Source organism: Giraffa tippelskirchi, chromosome 6 (assembly GCF_054371585.1).
Source record: "Giraffa tippelskirchi isolate mGirTip1 chromosome 6, T2T-mGirTip1v1.2.pri, whole genome shotgun sequence".
Lineage (NCBI taxonomy): Eukaryota > Metazoa > Chordata > Mammalia > Artiodactyla > Giraffidae > Giraffa > Giraffa tippelskirchi.
The window spans coordinates 20,378,188-20,404,364 of NC_137280.1; the positions used below are offsets into that span (position 1 = coordinate 20,378,188).

Below are 26,177 nucleotides of genomic sequence, written 5' to 3' on the forward strand. Positions count from 1 at the left end.
TGTACCATCACTGGAGTAAACCATGACCTCAGGAGTCCCTTCTTTATTCCCCTGGGGCCTTGAAATGATAATAGGAAAGACCTTGAAGTCTCCTGTCCCCTTCACCTGAGTCTTTCTCTGGATTTTATCAAGAATTGTTCTTGTTCTTTGGTGAAAACCTCTCTCACAAACAGCCTTGCAGAAATGCTCCATAAATCTTATTGTAATAGACTATTCTAAAACACAAACTTGTAACTCCTGGAGTCACTCAACTTTATAAAATATCATTAAATTTAGAGGAATAAAAGTAGTCTTATGTGTTAGCAATCAGTGGTTTCTACCATATGACTGATTAGTTATCAGATTACATAGTGTAGGTTATGCAGGTTCAAATATAGATACATGTGCTTTACATGACAAAGGATAGATTTACACCTGGGTTTTTTTTTTTTTAATACCATGTAACTATTTTTGAAGCAGTTAATTTAAAGATCGTACTTGGAGATATTATAATAAATTGAGATATTGTATTTTACTCAGTTTACGTTTAGTTTCAGGATGCTTGCATTCTATAAAATGTGTTTCAGGACTCCCTAAAAAGACAAAATAGACACTCTTTAAGCAGTTTACAAGATACAGATCTTTATCTCCTACAAAGGAAGGGAAACAAGAAAGCTGTAAATAATAAGTTCTGAATAGGAATGACATAAACTGCCTAATCAATGTCTTCCAGAACTGGCAAGTGACACCTCTTTGTTTTTTGCAAATAAAAACCTTCTTACCATCACAATATAAACCATTATCTCTGCAGGCAAGGTATATTTAGAAATGTACAAAATGTACATTTCCTGCCAGCCTCTAGATCAGTAGGTGGAGATCTAAAGTCATGCAAATATTACAGTAAATGCAGGCAACCAATTTCTAATTATTCCATATCAGCAGATTTGTGAGGAATATAATTTATTAAAAAAGAACAGTTTATGATCAGCAGACCTTGGTTATGACTGTTTAGGAATTCAGTGCATTTTGATCTAATCACAAAATCAAAATATTCATGAAACACAATGATATCTCCCTAAAGCAGCCGGGCAGCCATTAATTTTGAAATTCGGGTAATTTATTAACACTTATCTGAAGCTGTAAAAGCTTACCTCTGTGTTTGTAATACGGGGAAAAGTGAAAGCAGTTTTAAAACTGATTCCTAATGATTTATAATGGTTTGCTGTAATTTGAGCCAGAAATTCAATTAAAATGTATGTCTAGTTTTGTTTCAAGATCTTTAGTTAAAAATTCTATTAAAATTCTATTTCCTTCTTGCATTAAATGTATCTGTTATCTGCATATACAAGAAATATAAGAAAATTCTATCATTTATTCCCCAGTCTCCATAAATGCTTTAAAAAAGCATTCATTTTTATTTCATAATCCTGCTAGGATAACATTTGGAATTTATGTATAGTAGAGGAAGAATAACTGTATATTCCTATTTCTCAGTAAGAAAAGAAATCCAACACTGAATACTTTAAGGACAAATCAAGTGATATTTGCCACTTTATCAAACTAGAGGAAAACAAAAGGAAATAGACTTTTTTGGCTCCAAATTATTCACCTAATATAGGTTGTCTCTGAGGTGTTTTTTAAAAATATAACTTTCTAGAGAAAAGGATGAAGCTGGGTAAAGTGGGGAGGGGGAGGGAGACTGTTCAATTTTCCTGAAACAAATGCAAACAGATAAAAAGCTTTGAAAGAGTTGTCCTAAGATATGAGATTCTTTAGGTAATTATTTTTTTCTAAAAACAAATTTGGTGAGTCACTTGAAGGAGAACCCCATTGGCTCTTGCTTCTTGTTTTCTATTATTTTCTTGAACTGCATGAAATCTAGCAATGCTTACTTGATGCTAGCATTTAATGGTTCGTGTCAATGATGTTTGGAGCAAAAGTCTGTGAGCAGAAATAAGAATGATGCTATAATTTATTGAGCATTTAGTATGTATAGATGAATGAATTACATGGATTTCTAAATGGTTCACTCTCCTTAATAGTATTTGTATTATATAAAGATATTATTATTCTTATTTTACTGACGTGGTGGTAGAGTCACAAAGTTTCATAAAACTCATGAGTGGAAGGGCTGAGATTGGAATCTAGGAGGGTTATGACTGATCTCTTTCTTCATTTGATCTTATGGTGATGGGTGGTAGATAGTGGCCCTTCATATCACAGAGCCCAGAGCTGGGACAAAGAGAGCTAACTCCAAGTTTGTGGACTGTTTCTGAGAAAGGGGAAGGTTTGGTTAACAAAACTGATAAGCACTGGGAAGAAGCAGAATGGCACTTTCCTCTCTTACTTTGATGATTCCAAGATTGGGGACCTACCTGTATTCCCTCTCATGGGGAATTGGGGATCTGAGCAAAGCGCAGAGCTTGAGGGATGTAGAACTGAGTGTCAAAATCCCAGAACATGAACAAGGTAAATAATAGAAAACTTGGTCATCAAGTCAAATGAGTTGAGAGAAATAGAGAAAGAATGAAAACAAAAAGCGAGAACAGGCAAGTAAACCAAGTGATGATGACATTTGAGCTTGTGACAGAGAGAAGCTTAGGAATGAGATTGTAGAAAAACCAAAGGAAGAAAGATAGACTTGGAGCAATTCCCAAGTGGAGAAAGCTTTTAAAATGCTGTCCTGATGGTACCTTGTGGGGATGAGCTGAAATCATATAAAGGGATCAGCACCAGTTAACTTTGTACCTTTTTTTTTTTTGACTACTCCCTTAGAATCACACTAAGATTTCTGAAGATACTAAAGGCCAGTAAGTTTCTATTTTGTACTCCAAGGGGGACCAGGATCTGACAGCTTTTCCCTACCTGTACTAGGATTCCTGATAAGGGGTCATCAGAGTCAGGTCTGGGAGTTATTGGACTAGACATGCTGATAAATGATAGAAGTCAAGGTGGATGTCAGTACTACTGTGAAACTGGAGCGTCGATAGAAGCAGATTTAAGGATGAGGTAGGTGGGACAATTGTATCACAGATGGGTACCATAATGATGGAGGAATTTTTCTAGGCACTAAAGTGTGCATGCTAAGTCACATCATGTCCGACTCTGAGACTCTATGGATTAGAGCCTGCAAGGCTCCTCTGTCCATGGGATTCTCCGGCAAGAATACTGGAGTGGGTTGCCATGCCCTCCTCTAGGGGATCTTCCCAACTCTGGGATCCATCCTGCATCACTTATGTCTCCTGCTTTGGCAGGGTTCTTTTCCATTAGTGCCACCTGCAAGGCCCCTAGGGACTAATATGCTTCATGTGTTCATCTGAAAACAATGGCTAAGTAAACAGGAATCTGAAAGGCCTTAAACAATGCTACTAAAGCAGAGTTGCAAACTGTAATCTGCAGATAGAGAAAGCAGGTGGGTTCAGTTCAGTTCAGTCACTCAGTCGTGTCCCACTGTTTGCGACCCCATGAATCGCAACACACAAGGCCTCCCTGTCCATCACCAACTCTCGGAGTCTACCCAAACCCATGTCCATTGAGTAGGTGATGCCATCCAACCATCTCATCCTCTGTTGCCCCCTTCTCCTCTTGCCCCCAATCCTTCCCAGCATTAGGGTCTTTTCCAGTGAGTAAACTCTTCGCATGAGGTGGCCAAAGTATTGGAGTTTCAGCTTCAACATCAGTCCTTCCAATGAACACCCAGGACTGATCTTTAGGATAGACTGGTTGGATCTTCTTGCAGTCCAAGGGACTCTCAAGAGTCTTCTCCAACACAACAGTTCAAAAGCATCAGTTCTTCGGCACTCAGCTTTCTTCACCGTCCAGCTCTCACATCCATACATGACTACTGGAAAAAATGTAGCCTTGACTAGACGGACCTTTGTTGGCAAAGTGATGTCTCTGCTTTTAAATATGCTGTCTAGGTTGGTCATAACTTTCCTTTCAAGGAGTAAGCATCTTTTAATTTCATGGCTGCAATCACCATCTGCAGTGATTTTGGAGTCCAGAAAAATAGTCAGCCACTGTTTCCACTGTTTCCCCATCTATCCATGAAGTGATGGGACCAGATGCCATGATCTTAGTTTTCTGAACGTTGAGCTTTAAGCCAACTTTTTCACTCTCCTCTTTCACTTTCATCAAGAGGCTCTTTAGTTCTTTGCTTTCTGCCATAACTGTGGTGTTATCTGCATATCTGAGGTTGCTGATATTTCTCCCAGCAATCTTGATTCCAGCTTGTGTTTCTTCCAGCCCAGAGTTTTTCATGATGTACTCGCATATAAGTTAAATAAGCAGCTTGACAATATAAGGCCTTGCTGCTGCTGCTGCTGCTAAGTCGCTTCAGTCGTGTCTGACTCTGTGCGACCCCATAGACGGCAGCCCACCAGGCTACGCCGTCCCTGGGATTTTCCAGGCAAGAACACTGGAGTGGGTTGCCATTTCCTTCTCCAGTGCATGAAAGAGAAAAGTGAAAGTGAAGTCGCTCAGTCATGTCCGACTCTTAGCGACCCCATGGACTGCAGCCTACCAGGCTCCTCCATCCATGGGATTTTCCAGGCAAGAGTACTGCAGTGGGTTGCCATTGCCTTCCCCATATACGGCCTTAACATACTCCTTTTCCTATTTGGAACCAGTCTGTTGTTCCATGTCCAGTTCTAACTGTTGCTTCCTGACCTGCATACAGTTTTCTCAAGAGATAGGTCAGATGGTCTGGTATTCCCATCTCTTTCAGAATTTTCCACAGTTTATTGAGATCCACACAGTCAAAGAGGTAAGGAAAAGGGGAGATGAGGATTCAAAATGTACCAAAGCTATCAGGATGCTCTCATGGTTGAGGAAGAAGCCGTCAGAAATGCAGTGTGTAATGTGATAATATTTGGGAATATTCTGGGGTCAGTATTTTTTGAGATTGTCTAGGTCTGTGCTTGACACCTGAACCATTTCCTCTTATGGATGTGCTCACCAACAGTCTCTACACCTTATTAACAGGTTTGCACAGGCCAGGTTGTCCACCCAGATGGCACCATAGCATAACCACAGTGTCTAGATTCAAGTCTTCCTGGCATATTTATACTTTCCTATTAATAGAATAGGCCCTTTGACATTCCACGCTTTCCAAGACCAGTCTTGGGAAGCCTTGAATTTTGAGGACTATGAGTCCAAGTGCTGGATTAATTGTCCTGGTATACTCTTGGTGAAGGGAAGTTTTGGACTCTGTTAGATAAGAACTTCTGTCAGGCAACATCTTTGCCCTATATTGGACAAGAACAGCTGATAGGGATGTTCTACAAGAGGCAGTCATTTCTCTTAACAAAATTCTGATATCACATGGATTGCATGTGTTTCTTGAGAGGTGGTCAAGTCCCAAACCTCTAGCCATGTTCAAAATGGACACAGTTACTCTGAGTTGACATGGGGCTACAGCTTCCTCTACAGGCTCTCTGATTGTGGCTGAGCCAAGGATGCATAATAAGCAGAGATGGACTAAATGGTGATGGGGAGCAAGACGACAGCTGCGGAAGAATTATAAACAAAAGCAAGGTGTAAGACTGCGTGCATGCTATGTAGAGGAGCCTGAGACCAGGGTTCCATGCCCTTCTCTCCTCTACTACCTGGGAATTGAATGAAAATCTTTACACAAGAAGGATATGACTTTTCTGAGCACTTAGCCTTTTTGTTTGCAATGAATTGTCTCTGTTAACTAAATTTCTTCCTATAACCTTATAATAAGGGTGCTTTTCCTGCAAGGCAGATGGCATATGAAAGGAATATCTTTAAAGGCTATTTGTAGAAGAGTGTGGCTGACAAAAGAGTTACATGGCAAGGGTTATGTTCCCAAGGATTACATGGACAAGACAAAATCAAAAAGCCTTGAAATATAGTTACTGATGCTTAGTGAATGTTAAATAATTCTGCCTTGAAGAACTGGGATAGGACGTGAGATCTGTTGAGTCCATTTACAAAAATATAATAGACATTAGCATCCTAGGGTTATTAAAAATGACATTAAAACACTACACTCAGGAGTAATTGTCATAGCATGTAAATGAAAATGTATTATCTTGGCAGATATTCACTTATTTGTTCATGTTTTAACTTCATCAATTAACCTCAAAGCAACCCCATTATTTCTTCATCACCAAATTTCTTAAAAACTGTTTTAAGTTTGATGATTTTACTTTGTCCTCATTGGCTCTGCACCCAGCTATAGTATGGTTTATGCTCCTCCTATTCTAATGACACCACTTTTTATAAATTCTCCAATAAGCTCGTAATTGCCAATATTATGGCTATTGCTTTTAACTATCATCTTTTTACCACCATCTTGATTTCTGTAAGGCTTGTCTTCCTATCAATTAATCACATTGCTTACCAGTCTCCTTTTTTTCCAGTTTTTATCAAGCTCTCCTGCGTTCCTTGAGCCTTCTTCTTCCTTCCTTCCCAGTCTATTCTGTGGTTTCCTAGGATTCTGTCCTTAATTCATCTACAGAACCAAAACCCAGGCCTCCAGTCCATTGGGTCAGGCTTTTTTCTAGACCATCCTATCCCAGACAAATGTAAGGGTAGGTGGTACCCATTTTATATCATACTAACTTTTGTTATTTTCGTAGCTCTGTTTCTAGGTTACCTATTCTTTTCCATTACTTTATCTATATCTTCAGTCATTGTGGCTTTATAATACATTGAGATTTGGGAAAGTTAGCATTTCCCTTCCTTCATTAAGCTTCTTTTTCAAAATGTCTTTAGCTATATATCACTGTTTATTACTTTGACAAATATTGGTGTAGCTTATAGTGTTCTATGTATTTCTCATGTTTAATGTTTCCCCAAAGAGAAACTTTCACTGAAGCTATAAGGAAGGCTTTTGACAACCTATAAGTGAAAGTGAAAGTTGCTCAGTCATGTCTGACTCTTTGCAACCCCTGGACCATAGCCTGCCAGGATCCTCTGTCCATGGAATTCTCCAGGCCAGAATAGTGGAGTGGGTAGCCATTCCCTTCTTCAGGGGATCTTCCCAACCCAGGGGTCTAACCCAGGTCTCTTGCATTGCAGGAGGATACTTTACCATCTGAGCCACCAGGGAAGCCTGACAACATATAAGGGTTTTTTGGGGGAAAGAAAGAAAAGTCCTGGATGAAACAGAACATGCAGAGTCTAGCTATGACTTTAAACTAGTTACAATTTCTTTTATTTTAAAATTTTTAAAATTAATTTTTATTGGAATATAGTTGATTAACAATATTATGTTAGTTTCTGTGATACAGTGAAGTGAATTGGTTATATTTACACATATATCCACTCTTTCTAGATTCTTTGCCCATTTAGGTCATTACAAGGTACTGAGTAGAGTTCTCTGTGCTAAATGGAAGGTTCTTATTAGTTATCTGTTTTATATATAGCAGTGTGCATGTGTCAATCCCAATCTTCCAATTTATTTCTCCTCCCCTTTCCCCCTTGGTAACCTTAAATTTGCTTTCCACGTTTGTGACTTTATTTCCCTTTTGTAAATAAGTTCATTTGGACCATTTTTTTAAGATTCAATCTCTTTTGATATCACACTCTCACTTACAAAGTAAGATGTTTGTTCTACACAGTTTTTGGCTTTCTTTCAACTCAGGCTTTTTACATACAGAATTCTGATGTTACAAGCTTAAATAATTCATTTATATATATATTTGTTACTTCATTAAATTTCTGAACACTTGGAAGTGGTGGTGGGAATGGTGGTAGGAATGGGATGAAAGGAGGCAAGGGGATAAGCATATGTATAAAGTATAATTCTAATCTTCATGTCATTTACTGAGCATATTTCTTTATCTCTGCCACTAGATTGTAAACTCAGGAATGGTAGAACTGGTACTTTGTTTTTTGTACCTTACAAGTAATAAATGCATATACAGATGATTTGTTGAATGGATAAGCACTGACTTCTACAAATTAGAAGAACATTCTGGATAGGGGGCCCTCCAAAGTGACTAAGACATCAACGCCATAGTCTTCTTTCTCCACCTGTCCTTGTCCGTGAAAATCGACCTCTTCCTGTTCTAGTCAGACAACTCGGTTTTGTCTTCCAGCCTGCGTTCTTGGGCCTAAGCTCCAGCTGCTCAAGATGAGAAGCTGGGTACGCAGTCGGATAAATACCAGACTTCTACCAGTCCCTTAGTAAATTCTAATGCATAAGACAATGGAAATAGGAAAAGGGACTTAATCCCATCTCCCTTCAGGATTTTCAGAAATTCCCCCAAATATCTTCCCTTTCCTATTTCCAGTCATCCTTCACTTTCATCCTATCTCTTATTACTCTTGACTTTATCTCTTCTTGTGTTTCTTTGGAGTTGGTTTTTGTATTTGATACATCTTATTTAATTCAGAGCTTTTAAAAACTGACTCTAAAGTTCTACCAATATGGCTGTGGGTATCCCAAGTTCATATCCCATAGTTGAATACCATATCTTGTGTAGACACTTCTGTCCAGCAAAAACCACCCTGAATTAATCTTGTCCACTCCACTGGTACTTACCTGGGCCACCTCTCTCACCTTGTAAAAACTGAGTATTTAGAATCACTGGTTAGCCCCAGAATAAACTTCCAAACTGAAGAGGAATTGCTGCTACTGAGAGAGTACGAGGAATCTATGGCCTTTCTCCTTTAAAATTTAAAATTGTGTTTAAATACACATAATATGGGCTTCCATGGTAGCACAGATGGTAAAGAATCTGCCTGCAATGCAGGAGACCCAGGTTCGATCCCTGCGTTGGGAAGATCCCCTGGAGAAGGGACTGGCAATCTACTCCAGCGTTCTTGCCTATAGTATTCCATGGACAGACCACGGGGGTAGCAAAGAGTCAGACACGACTGAGCAACTAACACATACACACAATATGGGCTTCTCCAGTGGCTCAGTGGTAAAGAATCCACCTGCCAATGCAGGAAATGTGGGCTCAATCCCTGGAGAAGGAAATGGCAATCCACTCCAGTATTCTTACCTGGGAAATCCCATGGGCAGAGGGGTCTGAAGGCCTACAGTCTATGAGGTTGCAAAGGTTTGGACATGACTTAGTGACTAAATGATGACAACCATACATAATATAAAATTGACCATGTTAACTATTTTAAGTGTACAGTCCAGTAGTATTAAGTACATTCATATTTTTGTGTAATCATCATCACCATCCATCTTACAAAACTCTTTCCAGCTTGTAAGACTGGCACTCTACACCCACTAAATGACAACTCTCTATTCCCCTCTCTTCCCAGTCCCTGGAAACCACCTTTCTATTTTCTGTCTCTATGAATGTGACTATATCATATGTACCTAATATAAATAATATCATATAATCATTGTTTGTGTGTGTGTGTGTGTGTGTGTGTGTGTGACTGGCCTATTTTACTTAGAATACTGTCCTCAAATTTCATCCATACTATAGTATCTGTCAGAATTCTCTTCCTTTCTAAGGTTGAATATTATTCCATTGTATGTGTAAATCACATTTTGCTTATTTATTCATTTATCCATGGACTCTTGGGTTACTTCCATGTTTTAACCATTGAGAATAATGCTGTTTAAACTTGAGTATACAAATATCTCTTTTGAGACCTTTCTTTCAATTCATTGGGACATATGCCAAATTGCTAGATCATATGGTAATTTTATTTTTAATTTTTTGAGGAGATATCCTACTGCTTTCCACAATAGCTGTGCCATTTTATATTCCTACCAACAGTACACAAGTGTTCCAGTTGCCCCATATCCTTGCCAACACTTGTTATTTTCTGAGGTTTTTTTTTAGTAGTATTCATTCTAACAGATGTGAAGTAGTGCTCCTTGTGAATTTGATTTGCATTTCTCTAATGATTCATGATATGAAGGATTTTTTTTTATGTGCTTATTGGTCATTTGCATATTTTTTTTGGAGAAATATCTATTCAAGTCCTTTATCCATCAGTTCAGTTCAGTTCAGTGGCTCAGTCGTGTCTGACTCTTTGTGACCCCGTGAATTGCAGCATGCCAGGCCTCTCTGTCCATCACCAACTCCCGGAGTCTACCCAAACCCATGTCCATCGAGTCGGTGATGCCATCCAACCATCTCATCCTCTCTCGTCCCCTTCTCCTCCTGCCCCCAATCCTACCCAGCATTAGGGTCTTTTCCAATGAGTCAACCCTTTGCATGAGGTGGCCAAAGTATTGGAGTTTCAGCTTCAACATCAGTCCTTCCAATGAACACCCAGGATTGATCTCCTTTAGGATGCACTGGTTGGATCTCCTTGCAGTCCAAGGGACTCTCAAGAGTCTTCTCCAACACTACAGTTCAAAAGTATCAATTCTGCGGCACTCAGCTTTCTTCACCGTCCAACTCACATCCATATATGAGACTATATTTTAAAAACTTGATCTTTATTTCACTTTTTTCAAGTTTTCCAGGATTTAACTTTCCTTGAATGAACGTCCAATTTTTGCCTCTCCTATGAAACTCTCTCTGATTCCCCTAGGTAAAATGAGCTGCTTTCTTTTCTGTTTTTCATCTGTATCTTATATAGCATCTTAAGACATTTATTCCAGCATTTTATGATCATCCTATCAACAACTGTGTTCCATCTATACAGAAGGTCAGCAACCATGTTTTACTAATCCTTATGTATGTATTATTTTTACTATATCTAGCACACAGTAGGTGCTTAGTGAATTTCTATTGAATAATTCAATATACTACTTATCTACCTTTAAGATCAAATGTTTATATTTATAGACAATTGAATATTTCAATCATGACTTTTTAGGAAATTAATTTAAAAATGGTGTTTTTTAAGGCCCCTTGCATAATTGTTCTTTACTACAAAAATGGTTGGTAATTCTCAGCTCTGGTTGAACATTAAAATTATCTCAATTCCTGAGTTTAACCTCAGAGATGTCAGTCACACTTGCGTACTGTGCTTCGTCATAGTTCTTCAGGTAATTCTAATGTGTGGCCAGGGCTGAGAACATGAAGAATCGCCAAAACCTGTGACCACAAAGTCTATTGTCCCCCTCCAGCTTTCTGGGCCTGAGTCCACTAGTGTCACATTATGGGGAACAGGTAACATATTCATGAAAATTAATTTGTAGATTTGCTCACTTCCTGAATGTGTCTGTCTGTATTGAAATAATCTAACACCACTCCCTCTATAACTCACACCTCTTATAATCCATCATATGACCATCTAGTTGGTAGTCTAACTGTCACAAGGATGTTCCGATTTTATTTTAGTTTGAGAAACGTGGTTCAGCTATCATTAATTGAGGCATTCAGAGTCCATGGAATCAGGTAAGAAGCATGACATCTCTCTAAGTCTGAGCTATTTCCACGTGAAATGTTATCAAAGTTGGCAGGGCGGTGTTGGTAACCTCTTTGCTTGAGGAGAGGTGGATTTTATAATTACTTATGAATTTGCTTCTTTTATTGTCTCTGGCTCTAGCCTTGGCATTCTTTTGTGCATTTTTGTACAAATTAGAAAAGCAAGAGTTAAGATGTAGAACTTATGTGTCTGGCCACAGATGTTCAGACCAATACAGTGTGTCAAGCTGAGGTCAAATGAATAGGGAATGTCATTACTAAATGGTAACATTTTTCTGAGAGCTTTAAAGAAATTCAAGTCCTTTTTTAATCTACATTTATTTTATCTTTTTTTCAGGGTGATAGGTTGGACTTCTAGTTCTTGTCAGAGATTTGTACATTAAAAAGACTTTAAATTTAACTATTCTGGAAATCAACTTTCCAAATAGTACTTCAGGCAACTCCAGTAGAAGACATACCATTTTATTTGAGATACAGGCTTCTTTTTTAAATTCAATGAGCTATACATGTTTATTTGTAAAACTGATGTGACATATGCCTATGTATCTTTTTGATATATTAACGAAGGCACTGAGGATTAGGTCATGTTTCCAAATTCCATGCTCTGAATTCTATCTTCTTATAGCCCATTAAATTTAAAATGCTATAATTTTCAGAAGTTTAGGACATATTTATACCAGTTTGAAAGCTAACAAAATAAATTGCACACCTGTGTGTTCATGCTGTGCGTTATGATAATACAATCTGATAAACAGGGGGATTTGGATATAAAATATGTTATGCATATTTCAAGCCAATGATGTAGCATTTAGGGTGCAGAATTTTCAAAAACGGATGAAGGACAAGTTATAGGGTAGCATTTTCATGTATGCCATCCTTATTGTGTCTGTAAGGAATCACATCACACAGTGAAGAAGAGAAAAATGGGATCTATACTACTTAATCTCTAGAGTAGAGGTGAGCAGAAATGCAGCTAAATATATGGTAGGTTGGTATAGCACACACTATTGGTACCTTGTACATATTCTTCAGACTTTTGTATCTTCTGCATTCATGTTGATATCCAGTCATCAGAATCTCCAACTTTTTGTCTAAGGACTTCCGCTAAGGAAGTCCACTCAGCCCACGTGCAGAGCAGGATGGAAGGGCCAGAGAATTATCTCTTTTTAGACACATGCTCCACCCAGTGATGGATGGGAGTTGACGAAAAAATACTCTGGCTTCTTTTTCCACAAGTGAGAGAACTCTGATGCACTCATTCTATTCCACTCCCAAACAAGACCAGTTGGATTATCTCTAAGTGCCAAGAGGATCAATTCGCTGGATTTAACACATCAATACACCCTTGATTGTCTTATTGCTTTATTGGCACTCTTTCCATCTATGTTACAACCCCACTCCCACATCAGCATTTCCTGCAGCTCCCAAACATGCCAACAAGTTCTTGTCTTAAGGTCCATTTTTGGGAGAACTCAAAACTATGAATATTACAGTGGCATGTGCTTTTTATTTTTCTTTTAAAGCAGAAATTTATGGGAATTGACCTAAAACATATTTGCAAAGTGATATTCTAGGAACTCTGTGGCTTTGAACAACACATCTTCCCGAGCCTGAGTTTCCTTGTTTAGGAAATTAACAGATGGAATAAATGATCTCCCTTTGAGATTCTATTATTTTCAGGCCTGAATTTTGGTCTCTTTCTCCCTCATCCTAGCATTATTTCTGCAATTTACTGCTGAGTATTTCTCTGATGTTGTTGCTAAAAACCAATTTCTTTTAAGGTCCTCTTAGCCGACGGGAGTGAAGCTTCCAAAATGTCTTTCTGCTGGATGCATTCTGTGAGTTCTTGGTTTTCACTTGTCATCAGTACAGACTCTGGGTACCATTCCTCCTACTGCTTCCCCCTCCTTTGAGGTTGACAGTTGCAGCCTCAGCTATAGAGCGTTAAAATGCCAGACTGCATCCTCCAGGAAATCCTTCACTTTCTTCTCCTTCCCTCTCAGCTTTGTGCTGTCTTGATATGATCAGACTCTGCCTCTCCATGAGGCTCCTACTGTTGCTCCTTACCAGAGGTATGAGCACTTGCTCTTCAATCTGATTTTGTTTGTACAATACAATAAAAAAGGATTGGATATCATACTCATTAGATGTGTCCAGCATGACAGGCTGATTTCCAGAGATGAAGTTGGTGCCTTTTCAGGGGTTGAAATAATTGTGAGCACCACCAGCACGGCTTGCCTTTTGAAGATGGAAGTAAAGACAAAAAGAAATGTGAAGTACATGGGGGAAAGCACACACTTTAAATATTTATTTTTGAAAAATGCAAGTATGATTGTTATTTTCCAAACCTTGGCTAGTCTGGAGAGGGCTGACTTGGGTTTCCTAAGCACCCACAGCTCGGCAGTCTGTCCTCTTGGCAGACAGAAAGCATTTAGATTCTGGGTATATGTTTTCTTTCACTTGCAGCTATTCTTGGATTTGGAATAGACGTGAGACTAGTACTATGGAGAGGGCCTTGTTTCCCAAGTGGCTCAGTGGTAAAGAATCTGCCTGCCAATGCCGACAATACAGGAGATGTGGGTTTGATCCCTGGGTTGGGGAGATCCCCTGGAGAAGGAAATGGCAACCTATTCCAGTATTCTTGCCTGAAAAATCCCATGGACAGAGGAGCCTTGTGGCCTACAGTCCCTACAGTCACTACAGTGACTCACAAAGAGTCAGACATGGCTGAGCACAAGCACAAAGGTGGAGAGGGTCTGTGGAGGGAACATGGCATCACAAGGGGCTTTCTGAAAGTGGGCTGTCACTCATTATGGTTTTCAGATGGTTTATCTCAATTTGCTGGTGCTTTGCCAGCCAGAGTCTCAGGACCACAGTAATTCCAATAGGTCTTTCACTATCCAAATGAATGAGGACATATGAATGACTATATATGGGTTCTAGGTATTTTCACCTTAAGTTTGGTTTCAATTGGTTGACAGTTGGTTTCATTTCTCCATGATGCAATACTCCCCACTTTTATGTTATATAAATCTAAGGCCTTAAGATGGACTCTATAGTGATATGTAAGTGTGATGGTCTTAAAATAGTGAATGATAACAATTATATATATGGACTTGATAGAAAATATGATGATAAGCAACCTTACTGAAAGTGTGAAACAAGAGGGTGTAAATCAAATTGCATACTAATCTAGAAAATAGCATGTAGTGGTTTAGTTGCTAAGTTGTGTCTGACTTTTGCAACCCTCTGGACTGTAGCCCACCAGGCTCCTCTGTCCAGGCAAGAATACTGGAGTGGGTTGCCATTTCCTTCTCCAGGGGATCTTCCTGACCCAGGGGTTGAACCTGTGTCTCCTGCACAGGTAAAGTGGATTCTTTACCACTGAGCCATCAGGGAAGGTCTAGAAAATAATATAACAGTTTACACATCCTTCTGTGAACACAGGCATCCCTCCCAACTATCAAAATCAAAAGTTCGCTAAGTTACTACAAATGTAAAAGAGATGGCTATTAATTCAGAACAGTTTTTGAAAGCGTTAACGACCTATTCTTGGGACTTCCTTGGCAGTCTAGGAGTTAACGCTTCACCTTTCAATGCAGGGGGTGTGATTCTTTACCAACTAAGCTATCAGGGAACTCCCTAACTATCCCCTCTTCCATCCTTCTCTCCACCCTCATCCTGTGGCAACTGTAAACTCATTCCTGAAGTCTGTGAGTCTCTTTGTTTTTTAAGTAAGTTCATTTATATCATTTCTTTTTAGGTTCCATATGTAAGGGATATCATACAATATTTCTCCTCCTCTGTCAAACTCTCCAATCTTTCAAGTTCAAATTAGAGTGGGTAAAGAAGGGGTGATTCAGAACACTCACAAAAGATCCAGACCCTTTTTTCTTTTCTTTTTGCTTTTTTGCCTAGATTGGAGCAAAGCAAAGGGCAGGGTGTGGCAAAGAGTGTTTAAATCCAGCCAATCTGCTGATAGTTCTCTGCAAATAATTGTGGCTGGGTTTTGAGGCAGCTCCTGAAGGAAGTAACTTCAAAATGGTATTTATCCTGTGTCTTGTGTTTTGATAGTGGTGTTCCCCACTCCCCCCGCCCCACCAGATTTGAAGCCCCTTGTTGGCAATCTCTTCCTTTTTCTTATTGGTGATATCTCTACACAACCTTAGTGTGTTAGGGACGATTACTATCATCAAATATTCTTCCCATGTTCCTGGGCCCCAGGATGTTAAGTGGGCCATCCGGATAGTTCTTGCCAATGAGATGGTGCTTGTTAGTGCTAACCTGAAGCAAGAACAAACCCGTGAAAGATTCTGCAGTGTCTCTGTCTTCTGTTTTGGAGGATAACAACGTTCCAGATGGCGGTGCCTCTGTCAGTCTGTGTTCATGAGTAACTAGATGAAGGAAAAGCCACACTGGGCATGACGTGTATGTGAGAAATATAATGTTGTTGTATTCAGTCCCTGAGACTTCAGGGTTATGTGACCACAGTATAATCAGCTCATCTTGACTAATATAGAAATTGGTACCTGAAATAGGGTGATGCAGAACAAAAATACATCACTTTGGTTCAGTGACCGGGTCACAGGTAGTAACTAACCTGATATTGACAACTAGAAAGGTGGTCATTGTTGAAGGCTGGCTTCCCCAAAATTACCTCTCAATAAGACAAAGCTGAGTTTACTGTTTACCACAGTAATGAAGAACACCACATTGATGGAGCCCTTTGGGAGGGTCGTAAGCCCACAGTGTGGGATTGGTGGACATGGATGTAAATTAAAGTGATGGGATGGTAGATGATTGCTTTGCTAGAGCAAGTGTTTCATAAAACAGCCTTCACTAATTTGGTTTCTAACTAAAATTTGTTTTTGACACAGTAGAATTTGAATTTGAAGGTGTTATTTAAGAGTCCTACTCATTGAAATATATTTTTAAAGTACAGTTTTTAGAATCTAGTGGCTCCAGATTCTTAACAGATACATTAACAGCTATCCATCCATCAGCTTCCTACGTGAAGTGTCATCTTTCTCAAGTCTACATCCGGTGAGATCAATTAGCAACTACAAAATGATCTCTTTATTTTATTAGTTGCCAAAACCACAGAAGACAACTGTAGGCTTTTATTTAATTACTATTTTAGCCCTGTGGCCCAACAGAAGTGCAGGGTGAACCTTTGTTCATAATGTTTCCTTTTCCTTGCTTCTCATCCCCACCCAGAAAATCTCAAGGCAAAGATTTAATGATTTAATGATATATTCTTCTTGAGTCCTCCATTAATCAGAGTTAATCCAGCCCAATTCTAAGCCCTCAGAGCAATTCATTTATTAATCTATTATAGCATTTACCATGGGCTGACTTTGTGTTAACGGTTGTCTGTGTCTATATCTCCCTTATGTCTTCTTTAGTCCCCACGCCTGGGCTAAAGTTTCCTAAACTTCAGATGATGTGGGTCATCAGCTGGAAAAATCAACTGTCGATTCTTTTGCACAATATTGAAAGGATATATTTTTCTTGTGCACTCGTTCTATGTGTATTAGTCAGGATGAGATAGGTTATAGTGTTGTAACAACAATCTCCCCAAATTTCCATTACTTGATGGACACAAGTTTATGTTTCACTTTTACTACATGTGAAAAATGAGTCAGTATGAATTTCTGCATGATCAGTGACTCAGGGACACAAGACAACAGAGAACTTCTGAAATATTCTTGGCAGCTGAAACAGAGAAAGAAAGATTCTGGAGAATCATACGTGAATTTTGTACTGCTCCAATGCAAGTAGCTCTTGGATGGATAGCTGTTAAGGTGTCGAAGAGCCACTGAATTCTAAAATCTATGTTTTCAATTTGTTATTCAATGAACAGGGTTTTTTGTTTTTGTTTTTGTTTTTACTAACACTTTCATATTCAAATTCTATTGTGCCAAACCCAACACAAAGCAAGAAACCAAATTAGTAAATGCCAATTATTCAAATGCTTGCAAAAGAAGCCTCTCCCATCACTTTTGCTTCTGCAGGAGTTCAAAGGGGGTTTGAAAGGAGAGTGAACTAAATACAGTAAAAAGGGGACAGTCTATTAGGTTAAGAATTTCAGAAGGAGTGTGGGGAAGTTTGTGATTGGCCTTTAGGTATATTTGTTTTCCTTGTTTGATTGCAACTGAACAGAATAACAGTTTTGGGACTTTTCCAGAGAGGAAGAGGCTGTTCAGTCTGTGGCTGGTCATTTCCTAGAATTAGTGGGGGTCGATAGAGTGTTCTTTATGGTTAAACTGATAAAATATTTGAGTCATGGTCCTTAGATTGGGTGGTAGTGACAGATAGTTTCTCAACTGAATTATTAATCTTAGTGAGTTCTGGAAGCAGCACTGAATTGTTGCATTCTCATCTGGTGTGATGAATTATGAGGGCTTGGACCAGTCAACAAATTTCTCTTGACTGCATTTTCTTCCTCCAATGAAGACAGTGAATTAGGTGATGTCTAAATTCTCTTCAGCTGCTTACAAATCTAGGATTCCATGATGACGTTGGCCACAAACTAATTTAATTACTTCATGTTTATCAGTTGCTGATTGAGATGAATAGCAATTTGTCTCTTAGGATGTGTGCAGGGAGAAATCATGTTACCTCAAGAGCTTTACCAATGAATACACCCACTGAGTTATGGAACTCTCCATAATAACTGACCATTCTCTGTTATTTAAAGGTGACAGCATTTGAGGGCCGTCCTCCTTCCAAGCATATGTGTTTGTGACTCAAGAGACTGGTGGGGGTATGCCCTCCTCTTTGTACATCTCTGAAGTAAAGGCTCATCTTCGATTGTGGGTACAGCCTTGTCTCCCAGAACCTAAGGCCATTCACGACCTTGCCATTTAGCTGTGCAGTCAGCTGGAAACCTTTATTCAAAGGAGCTGTTTCTGGCTTTGCCGCTGCCAAGCTGATACAACTTGCCCAGCTGCCCACATCTATGCCACAAAGTTGGAATCTATGCCCTGAAACAACCTGATCCTTCTCTGCATATGGTTTCTCCACTTCAGCTCACTGAAGTCTGAGGCAGAGTTCACTTTGGGGCAGAAAGTATTGTCATGATGTTAGAAATTGTACAGTGGTCCTTTTTCAAGTAAAATGTAAGTAAAGCTGTAAAATAGTAAAATATAAGTAAAAAGCTTATATATAAGCTTGATAATCATTTGAGGATGTATTTGTCAACGGTCAGTATTTTGTTAAAATGCCTGTCTCTAATTCACAAGGGTAGGCTCTCTTTACACTTCCCTTGGGAAAGGTAGTCATTTTCCAGTTCAAGTAAGACATTGGAACTTGGCAAGTGTGAGCATGCCTAACATTTACTCAACTCTTACTCTGCGTAAGGCACTGTGCCAGGTTCTCTAGGTGCACAGTAACTCATTGAATAATCAAAATCACTTGAGAGTTTGATACAATTTATAGCCCCATTTTGCAGATGATAAAATGAGGAAGTTTAGAGTAACTTGCATGAAGTCACATATGAAATAATGACATAACCCTGGGAATGTCATCAGAGACTCTTGCTTAGAGGAAGATTTCTAGGTTTAGTTTATTAATTTTTTTTTTGCTATGGCTGTAAGTTTCCATTCTGAAAAATATAGGTTTTATACATCTTGCTTTTATTTCACTTCTAAAATATCACAAAGATGCCATATTACTATAGGGCTTTAGTTCTTCTCAGGGGCTTACCCAGAGCTGTTGGTTGGTCCAGGGGTCTATGAGTACCTGCCATTGGAAGTTTCAAGTTGCGTTACTACAGAAAGGAGAAAGAAATATGTTCTTCATTTAAAACTTCGTGGCAGCCATGGTAGATGCCATGTTTCCTGGTGAAAAATGATCACACACTGAAATCTGCCCTTGCTATCTGGCAAAAGTTGCTGATTTTTTTTTTTTTTTTTTTTAATGATTTCAATGTGTAAAAAGGGCTTACTTATTTCTGCGGATCCTGAGAGAAGCAGTGGAGAAAGGCAGCACATCACCTCTCTTTCTCACTCCGATTGTCCATCTGTAAAATGGGGATTATGAGTGACCTTAAAGAGAATACTTGCTGAGCGTTCTGGAATGCACTGGGCAGATGGTAAAGATGACTCACGTTCGCGTATGGCCCTTCTCTAGAGAACAAGCTGGGCAGCGATTCCCCTGAATCTTTGCAGGCATGGGCTTAGATGAACCTTTATGAAACGCTCATAATTATGCAGTATATCACTTGGTAGGCACATACATTTGGTTTGAAACTTGATGAAGAAGTTGGGTTTTTTTCCCCCTCCTTGTTTTTCTGGCATAATACTCTGAACAGCAGCAATGCAATCTGTTGTTTGTTTAGAAAAGATGGCAGAAGGGTCTATGTTGTGTATGGGTGTGCATGTGCGCATGTGGTGTGGAGGGGGCTACTCATAAGACATAGTCCAGGAAAAAAGGAATTTTGCAACATAAAGTCACCTGAGTTATCATCATTTGAGAAGAGGGTAAAGTTCTAAATGAATTAGTTAAAGCTACGCTTCTGTAGTGGGCATATAGCAGAGAAAAATCACCCTTCATCCCTCCTCCCTCCCCAGTGTGGGTTCATGCACACGTGCACACAGATGTACACGCATATGTGCATACACACACAGCAGAAGGGCATTTTCATCTCATGGTCTTCCCATAGTAGAACTCTTCTGTCCTTGGCTTCGGCAGCCCTATCTTTCTCTCCCCACCACTCTCACCCCCTCCCACCTTGGAGGCTGGGCTCTGCTAGAGAGCAGAGGGAGCCTCTGAGCTGGTGGAAGAATCACCATGGCAACGTGGCACTGAGTCCTGCCCCCAAAGGTCTAGCCATGCTTGGCTTTTGGTTTCAGCCCAAGTAAAGCAACATGAGGATTTTCCTCACTGCCCAATCAGCTCTGACTTTGAGCTACCTTTCCTTCCCAGGTAGGCCCATACCCCTGGCCTCTGCACACTTTGTGAGCTGGATTTTCTATTTTCTCTGTCCAGAGATGCTCAAACGCCGATTTATTTATGTGTTTCAGATAAGAAGCCAGCCCTACCCACAGGTATCCAAAAGTGGTAGTTAGCAGCACCTACTATTGTGATTCAGGGCTCCTGCAAAGAGCTCCCTCTGAGTAAATATGTAACTCAGAGGAGGAAGAGCTGCTTGGAGGGAAAGAGTGGCCATTTTATAGTAGTGGATTAAGTGCTGGTCTTTCAGTTAGGAGATGGGGGTTCAAACTTATTTCTTATAAATAGCATAGAGTTGGATACTGTCAGGTTTTAAAATTATTTTAGCCAATGTGTGCCCAAGAATATGGATGGATCCTAGTAATGTGATGCTGAGAATGAAACATAAGCTCCATTGTATGTGTTGTGCTGGGCTTAGTTGCTCACTCGTGTTTGACTTTTTGAGACCCCACGGACTGTAGCCCGCCAGGCTCTTCTGTCCATGGGGATTCTCCAGGCAAGAGTACTGCAGTGGGTTGCCATGCCCCCCTGCAGGGAATTTTCCCGACCCAGGGATCGAACTGGGGTCTCCTGCATTGCAGGTGGATTCTTTAAAAACTGAACCACCAAGGAAGCCCTTTGTACAATAAAATTCAAAAGCTACTAAAACTAAACAATATTCTTTAAGCAGGCTTATATTGTCATTAAAAAGTGTGTGTGTGTGTGTGTGTGTGTGTGTATAAAAGAACAGTAAACATTTTGGCTACATCAGTTCAGCTCAGTTCAGTCACTCAGTCGTGTCCGACTCTTTGCGACCCCATGAATTGCAGCACGCCAGGCCTCTCTGTTCATCACCAACTCCCGGAGTTTACCCAAACCCATGTCCATCGAGTTGGTGATGCCATCCAAGGGTGGTAGATGTAAGTTATTGTCAATGACAAGTCTTTGGGTTGGGTGGTGAGTTTATGAATATTTATTATTTTATTTAAATTACTTCATTAATTAAAGTAAGGAGGACTACTTGTAGGCCAGTAATGATGGTTATGTCTTGAAGCAATAATTATGGTTTGTGAAATTCCGTATATTTGAAGGCCACAAAACAAAATCAAGCACTCCTTAATTGTAGCTGCTGATGTAAGTTTTCTTTGCACTCTGAACCTTAGTTACCTTATTTACAAAATCATTGATTTGAGCTAAATTATCTTGCAGGTATGTTTTAGGCTGAATGGCAACATGATTGAGACAGCAGACTCTAGAATGAGACTGTCTGAAATTTGAATCTAAGCTGGGTCACCTAGCCTTGGTAACAGACCATTGTAGAATCAGAATGGCAATATGGGCAGTTTCTGGGGAGGGTGTCTTCTGGCTTGCAGAAGTTTGACATTTCATTGTATCCACATATGGCGGAGAGCAGAGAGAGGAAGGAAACATCCTTGTGATTCTTCTAAAGTCACTAATCCCATTTATGAAAACCCTTCCCTCATGAGCCCACATAATCTTAACTACCTTCCAAAGACCCCATCTCCTAATACCATCATATTGGGGATAGGATTTCAACATATGAATTTGGGGAGAAAATAAACCTTCAGTCCATAACAGTCTGATTATTGAATACATTAACAAAGAAGTACATACATTATTATTTCACATATTTGGTTTGACCACTGTGTTTTAATATACTTCATTTCTCTACTAGTCTTATATTTCTGAAGAGGATTTCATAGGTTTCACCAGAGAACCAAAGTAGTTCATAGCTCAAAAGGGTTATGCAGTTTTTAATGAAAACTCAAAATTATCTAAACACATGAACACACACACACAGAGACATAAAATTCTGTTCCACAGATAGCTTGTGTGGCTTGAGAAAGTTTTTGGGGGAAAAAATCTACGTTTTCCTCCCTCAACTCTCAATAAGCTGCATTTTTGGTGTTTGTCTTTCTTTTTGATTTGTATTTATTTCTTTCAAGATGAATGGCAAAATGATACTTTTTGACACATTAAACGCATGAAAAAGAAGAGTCTCATTACCTTTTCTGTTAAACTCCACAAAGTAAAGCAATTCTTAAGAAAAGGATTTAAATGTGTTAAAGTAGTTCATTCAAGTTCTTTCTTGAGAAAATTTCATGATCTGAAGGTCTTTGGGTTATTCCCTTCAATCTTAAAAATGAGGGTCAGACAAAGTGTGGTATGACATTACAGCATTTCCTACATCATCGGCTTAAAAATATGGACACATGGTGCTGTGTGCTAAAATCCATCCAGGGACAAATCCATATGATTTTTATTTACACTTTCTTACTCACTCACTGGGGGAAGCAAATGGCAACCCACTCCAGTATTCTTGCCTCTAGAATCCTGTGGACAGAGGAGCCTGGTGGGCTGCTGTCCGTGGGGTCGCACAGAGCTGGACACGACTGAAGGGACTTAGCATGCATGCATGCATGCACTCATTCATTGACTTTTATCCAGAGACTTGGAATCTCAATTTGTTCTTATAAAATTATTTACTTCCATAAAAGGTTTTAGTATAAATGAACATCAGCGTTCTTAGACACCAATTTAAGCCACATACCCCGCAGTCTGGGAGAGATTAATCAAAGGCCTATTTGTATAAGGGACTATGAAAATTAATAAACAGAAAACACAATTAAAATAGAGCTGGGAGTCCACAAGGGGGAGCTATCATGCTCTATGATAGCAGAGACCAACTGGAAGAAGAAAGACTTCCTTTTCTTGCCTGGCCAGAGCTCGGCCAATGAGAGGCTGTCGAAACTCAGCCAATGAAAAGCCACGGACTCTTTGTTTACCACGGCGCTCTCACTTTCCTTTCCTCTTCAATAAAAGTTTTCCTATCCCTAACTTGCGGTACTTGCATGGTTCACTGTGGCTGCAGACTTTGAATTGCAATTCTGTGCTGACCCAAATAAATCAGTTTTTGCTGGAGAAAAAAGCTGGCAGTCTATTTGTTTAAGGTAAAGAAGACCAAGGCATCTTATGAAAATAATTCATCCTAAGTGAAAAGGAAATAGAAATAATACACAAGCTTGGTCTCAGGACAATGTTGTCAGAGAAGTGCCACTTTTTAGCAGAGAAAGAAATGTATTTTTCAGACCGTTCTTTGGCAATCTGGGACTTGAGTAGACGTCAGGAGTGGGAAATATAACTGCGTTGGATCACAACAGATTCTGGATAAGTCCTTTGAAGTTACTGGGTTGGCCAATAAGTTGGATTGGGTTTTTCCATAAAGCATAATGAAAACTCAAATGAAATTTTTGGCCAATCCAGTACTTTCTGGTCCCTCTGATAGAATCTAACAAGTGGTACAACTTTTGGTTGTCTCAACATCCATCACTTCCTCACTGTATCATAGCCTTGCTGTATGTGTGTTAGTTGCTTAGTCGTGTCTGACTCATTGTAACTCCACGGACTGTAGCCTGCCAGGCTCCTCTGTCCATGGAATTCTCCAAGCAAGAATACTGGGATGGGTTGCCATTTGCTTCTCCAGGGGATCTTCGTGACCCAAAGATTGAACCTGGGTATCCTGAATTGCAGGCAGATTCTTTACCATCTGAGCCACCAGGGAAGCCCTCTGTGGGTAGCAGTAATTTTGCCTCCACCTGCTGAGTCACTCAGCATTGTTTCATCTCTCTGCCATAAGGATCAATTTGCAAGAAGGCACAGAACAAAAGTGGCTCATTTGAAGTAAAGCTCAGGACTTGTATTTGATGACTAGGGGAAGAAAAAAAATCCTGTTTTCTGGAAGTCGTGTGTGGCTGTAACACCTGGATGTAATGATACTCTTTGGCCCCATTTGGGAAGCTAGCCTGAAGGTAAGGATGACTGTAAAGAAGGTCACAGAGACAATTCATTTGTGCAAAACCAGAGGTAGAGCCCTGATCAGAACAGGCTGGACGTGGATCTATTTCTGGATTTTTCTATTACACAAACTACACAGTGACTTTGGCCTCATGGCCTCATGCAAACCACTTTGCTTTACTTTAAAATTGTGAGATAAAGGTATTCTTTATTTTGGCCAAACTCATCTGTGGAGACTATTCTGGCATATTGAGTTATAGAAAAGAAGTAAAAGATAAGAGACAAAGGAAGAGAGCAATGGTTGTCTGAAGTTCTAGCCCTCGGTGAAAGTTTTTTTAACAAGGTAATATATGATTAATGCCCCTATTTTACAGATTGAAACACATCTGCTGGTGATTCTCATGGTCCCATATGAGTTACTCTATAAATTAAGAATTAAACCTTGTGTTTGATTCAGCTCACACAGGCAGCACAGATTATTGTGGACTCTTAAGTAGCTTTTGAAGTTTTAGAACCTGGAGGCATTTTATGAAATTCTTCCAGATTTGGGATATTTGTATGGCTTACCCATTCCCTCCCCAAAATTCACTCACAAAGAATAATTAGCTGGTCTGGAGGTGATTCTCTTTTATTGTCATTAGATGAAGATGACAGAGTATAAACTATTGAGAGCACCTTAATCCCCAATTGAAAAATTGTCTTCCGGTCTAATGGGATTTCTCTGGCTGGCAGGAAGTTTAAAATAATGCTGGTAATTGTTTATTAAGCATTTCCTTTATATTAGGTATCCTGTTACAGCCTTACATGCATTATCTCATTTAATCTTTGTAAAGCTTGAGAGCTTGTTTCCATTTTGTTATTTTCATATAACACAGCCTTAGAAATGCAGCAGGAATGTGACCTGGGGGAGTTGTTAAGAAGTCCGTGAGGGTTGATGATGTCAGACTACCTTGGGGCATTACTGCATTATCATTCCACGTGCTATAAACTCCCATCCCACTCAGGATGCAAAGGAGATCCTCTCAAATGGTTTTGTGTCATTCATCAACTTGAAAATTGTTATTTTAGATGCTTCCAGTAATTTTTTTCTCAAATTTTCACTATTGGTCTTTCTGAGTTTGAATAATACATCACAATTTTTGAAAATTTGCTTTCAGTAGAGAAAATAAAATTAATTTTTCCAAATACATTGTTATTTTATATTTGAAAGTAATTTTATTCAATGCTTCATGCTCCATTGGTTGACAGCTATATATTAAGTAAGGAGTCATAAAGACGAGAGAGGCATTGCATGTCTGAATAACAGTGATGAAGAATCAATTTTTGTAACTGCATATCATCACATTTTTATTTTAAAATCGAAATGCTCATACAGTTCTGAGATATTTTAGGGAAGATTGATTATTCTAGACCTTTTTGTAAGAATAAACACATATCTCCTATAACACGCCTATAAAATGTTTATAAAACTCTAATATATCTTATAATGAAGTTTTTTATTAAACATTTTCCTTGAAGGTGAATGTCATTTCTGATTGGAGTTTGCTATAAACTTAAAAATAAATTCCTTCAGAGGAAAATTCACAAATAGAGAGAGTTGAAGTGTTTGAGGGTAAAAGTGGTTACATGCGTGCATGCTAAGTTGCTTTAGTCATGTCTGACTCTTTGCTACCCTATGGACTGTAGCCCACCAGACTCCTCTGTCCATTGGATTCTCCAGGCAAGAATACTGGAGTGGGTTGCCATGCCCTCCTTCAGGGGATATTCCCGACCCAGGGATTGAACCCGTGTGCCTCTTATGTCTCCTCCATTGGCAGACAGGTTCTTTACTACTAGCACCACCTGGGAAGCCCCAAAAGTGGTTAAGCTGTTGCTAGTTCTAGATCTACATGCCCTCATAGTATATCTCTGGATTATAAAATATTTATTGGCTGAAGAAAGTTTTAACTAAAAATTTACTTTGCCCTTAAGACATTTTCTTAACTTGAGGATATCCTTTCTTCTGAATGTTAGTGTCCCTCTCCCTTTTATTTTCTTCTTGAATCAGGTGCACACATGCATATTTTTATTCTTTCTGGTCAATTCCTTGATTTTACACACAAACCCAGCAAAACTTCGTTG

The 26,177-nt window shown here is 39.3% G+C and overlaps 1 long non-coding RNA gene across 1 annotated transcript in view; it reads left to right on the plus strand.

The window, feature by feature from the left end:
• The window catches only part of LOC145509425 (uncharacterized), a 52,340-nt gene that overhangs the window by 6,213 nt on the left and 19,950 nt on the right, over positions 1-26,177 (plus strand). The window contains exon 2 of the long non-coding RNA XR_014056077.1: positions 2,854-2,988. This is a non-coding gene — a long non-coding RNA (uncharacterized LOC145509425). The remainder of the gene's footprint in view (positions 1-2,853; positions 2,989-26,177) is intronic.